The 4232-nt window shown below is 43.9% G+C and overlaps 1 pseudogene across 1 annotated transcript; it reads left to right on the forward strand.

The window, feature by feature from the left end:
• The first annotated feature begins 2570 nt into the window (after positions 1–2570).
• LOC114896932 lies at positions 2571–3814 on the forward strand (annotated as a pseudogene). Its single transcript, XR_003793975.1, has one exon. The product of XR_003793975.1 is annotated as a heterogeneous nuclear ribonucleoprotein H3 pseudogene (transcript).
• The last annotated feature ends 418 nt before the right edge of the window (positions 3815–4232 follow it).

Raw genomic sequence — 4232 nt, forward strand, 5'->3', positions numbered from 1 at the left:
TTAAAAAAAAGTTTGTTGTCTGCTGTATTAAATCTAGTTTTGTATATTGACTATGTTTCCCTTGACAAAAAAGTCTTTAGATAAGTTGCATTTCCATAAAAAGCAATGAAAAGTCTGCTGGTATTATGCAGACTCTTCTAACTTCTTTTGCTTCACTGGATCCGAGGAAGAGAAGGCAAGATTTTTAAAAGGGGGATTGTGTTCCCTTCAGATTGTTATTCTAAATCTGACTTGATGGCAGAATCCAAAGTACATCATCTCCCAGATAAAGCTAGCTGCTTGCCAGACTGCTCTGTTACAATTGAACTGTAAATGGCTCACATCAGCACATTCTGTCAACTTTATATAAACCCCACTTTATGTAATGTGATTATAGATCCCCTGAACACTGTTCTGTACCTGCAGCTTGCAGACTGATTCTCTTGATATTCTGTCAGATGTGATGACCAGGAAAAGCAGCATGGGCTGTTGAGGATACAGGCAGAGAAAACAGGTGGCTAGTGCCTGCTTGTTTCATTTTTCTAGAAGCCTGTTACCCCATGTTCAAAAGAGAGTAGGTAACTATGTTCTCTCTTACCTTTACTCCCAAGCATTTACTCCTTGATCCCTGTATTTATCACATGCAGAGATGTTTTGGGGATGGCTTACTTTGACCAAAGGCCCTGATCACTCCATAAGAAGAGCACGTGATCCACGTGGTCAACATGCCAGTCTTCATAATGGGATTTATCCAGGAAAGCTTCACTCTCCGTTTCTCTTTGACGCTATGATTCCCTGTGGTCCCTGATAATGCTGCCTTGATGGCATAAAGAGTTGCTGGAAGATTCAGTTCAGATCGACAAGCATTTATTGAACCTCTGCTGGGTGTAAGCACTGAGTGAGGCACTGGGGATGCAAGGCATATAATGCAAGATCTCTCTTTTGTGGAGGTGACAGGCTAGTGGGAAGACAGACAAAAATCAGAGTTTCAATGCAATATGATTAATGCTGAGATAAGACTCCTGGATGCTGAGTACAGGAAGGGGTACTTAATTTAACCTGGAAAGTTAATCTGGGAAAGGTTTCCTGCGGAGATGATGCCTGAGCTGAGTCTTGAAGATTGAGAAAGAATTGTATAAGTGGGAAGGGAAATCCACACAAAAAGTACAGCCTGAGAAACATCACAGAGATGTGAAGTAGCATGGGCACGTGGGCATGGAAACTCCCAGAAATCAGAATTCTTGTAGGGGAATTTTTCAGATGTGGGTGGGAGATGAGGCTGAAGAAGGTGGCAGGTGTCAGATTGAGAGGGAACTGGATGCTGCACTACAACCTTGGGCTTTATCCTATAGGAAATGCTGAGTCCTTTATTCCTTGCTTTCTCTCGTACCCACGTTCAATCCTTCAGCAAACCCTCTTGACCAGGTATGCCAAATTTGACCACCATCACCATCACAGTCCAAGCTCCCATGGATCACAGCAGTAACTCCACAATTATAGTGGGAATAAGTCTCCTTCCATTTTGGCTCTCCTAAAGTCTACCCTTTTCACAGAAGTGAGAGTGGTCCCTCTAAAACGTAAATCAGATAATAACATTCCCCAGTGAGTGCTCAAACCTCCAATGGCTTCTTCACATCTAAAATAAAATCCACATTCTTACCAAGGCCTGGAAGGCAAATCCTTACTTGAATTGGCCCCTGCCCTGCTCCCCACTTTGCCTTCAACCCCCTTACACACTGGGCTCCAAACTCACAGGCCACCTTGATGTGCTAGAACATGCTGACATCTCTCTGACTCAGGCGTTTGCACTCGTTAATCCCTCTGCCTATTGTGCTCTTCCTTCCTTCCTGTCCATCTCTCATGGTCGACCCTCTCCCTCCACTCCCTTCTGCTGAGACAGGCCCCTTCTGTCTACCCTTTCTAAGATACCCCCACCTCCATCACTCTCTCTCTTTCCTACCGCATATGTCATTGTACAGTTGTCTTCTTATTGCCTGTCTTACCTACAGTAATGCAAGCTTCAAGAAGGCAAAAATGTATCTGTTTTGTTTACTGTTGTATTCCCAGTGCTGGAGCACTGGGGATTTGTCGAATGAATAGATGAATGAATTCAGAACCATTCAAAACTTGGGAGTGAAAGGATCAGGTGTGTGTTTTAGGCTGGTCACTCTGGCTGCAATGTGGAGTATATAAGGGGGTAGATTTGGGGTAAGGAAGGTGGGTAGACAGGAGTTAGAGAGACCAGTTTGGAAGTTCTTGTGTTAGTCCAGGTGAACAGTATGAAGGACTGAACTAAGGCAGTGGTATTTGGCATGAAGGAAGAGGAGATCGACTTAAGAAGTGTTTTGGAGATAAAACTGGCCAAACATGATCAAATTACATCTGGGCCTCTCTTCAGACTCTTGGCTACATAAGGGGATGATAAAGGATACTGGAGCCCTTAGCGGTTGCTGCCGGAGACGGTTGGAAGAACCGTTGTGGGAGCGCTGCACGAGGCGGGCAACTTCTCCCTGCTCACGACCGGGCAGCTCCCTGCTCACGACCCCTCGAGCAGCGGAGTCGGCGCTACTGTCGCCCGACAGGCATTTAAATCAAACGGTATTGAGATGGATTGGGTTATGAAACATAATGGTTCAAATGACGCTAATGATGGGACAGTACGACTTCGTGGACTGCCATTTGGTTGCAGCAAAGAGGAAATAGTTCAGTTCTTTCAAGGGTTGGAAATCGTGCCAAATGGGATAACACTGACGATGGACTACCGGGGAGAGGCACAGGGGAGGCCTTCGTGCAGTTTGCTTCAAAGGAGGTAGCAGAAAATGCTCTGGGGAAACACAAGGAAAGAATAGGGCACAGGTATATTGAGATCTTCAGAAGTAGCAGGAGTGAAATCAAAGCATTTTATGATCCACCAAGAAGATTGCTGGGCCAGCAACCGGGACCATATAATAGACCAATAGGAGGAAGAGGGGGTTATTATGGAGCTGGGTGTGGAAGTTATGGAGGTTTTGATGACTATGGTGGCTATAATAATTATGGCTATGAAAATGATGGCTTTGATGAGAGAATGAGAGATGGAAGAGGTATGGGAGGACATGGCTATGGTGGAGCTGGTGATGCAAGCTCAGGTTTTCATGGTGGTCATTTTGTACATATGAGGGGATTACCTTTCCATGCAACCAAAAGTGACATTGCTAATTTCTTCTCACCACTAAATCCAATCCGAGTGCATATTGATATTGGAGCTGATGGCAGAGCAACAGGAGAAGCAGATGTAGAGTTTGTGACACACAAAGATGCAGTACCTGCCATGTCTAAAGATAAGAATAACATGCAACATCGATACATTGAACTCTTCTTGAATTCAACTCCTGGAGGTGGCTCTGGAATGGGAGGTTCTGGAATGGGAGCTTATGGCAGAGATGGAATGGATAATCAGGGAGGCTATGGATCTGTTGGAAGAATGGGAATGGGGAACAATTACAGTGAAGGATATGGTACTCCTGATGGCTTGGGTGGTTATGGCTGTGGTGGTGGAGGCAGTGGCGGTTACTATGGGCAAGGTGGCATGAGTGGAGGTGGATGGCGTGGGATGTACTGAAGCATAACCACCGATATAAAAGTCCTGACAACAGCATCTGGTCTACTAGACTTTCTTACAGATTTAATTTCTTTTGTATTTTAAGAACTTTATAATGACTGAAGGAATGTGTTTTCAAACTATTATTTGGTAAAGCAACAGATTGTGATGGGAAAATCTGTTTTCTGTAGGTTTTATTTGTTGCATACTTTGACTTAAAAAAATAAAATTTTATATTCAAAAAAAAAAAAAAAAGGATACTGGAACTGTAAGTGGTCCAGAATGAGAGGGAGCAGCCAGTGCTTTTCCATTTCAGCATTTCCATGGATTAAAACTGCTGAGGCATTCATGTGTCCCTTGTGAAGCACAGAAGCATTGTCTTGCTGCAGATCCCAATGACTACAATGAGTTGGATGTATTTTTGGCACCAGATAGATGTTCAATAATAGTTTTAATGATAGTTTCTACAGCAATTGGGTTTACCCTAGAGGCTGCCCATCTCTCTAATGACTAGGGCCAAGCCAGCTTATCTTATAAGATCTGGCAAAATTACAGTGTGAACTGGTAATGCCGTGGGCTGTTTGACAAATTATACCAGGTCTGTCTCTGAGGAACTTATCTGAGCCTCCAGAGACTTCAAGAATACTGACTTCAAAGGGAGTACTGTGCTATT

This window comes from Monodon monoceros, unplaced genomic scaffold (genome assembly GCF_005190385.1).
Source record: "Monodon monoceros isolate NGI ecotype Baffin Bay Population unplaced genomic scaffold, NGI_Narwhal_1 Super_Scaffold_16, whole genome shotgun sequence".
Lineage (NCBI taxonomy): Eukaryota > Metazoa > Chordata > Mammalia > Artiodactyla > Monodontidae > Monodon > Monodon monoceros.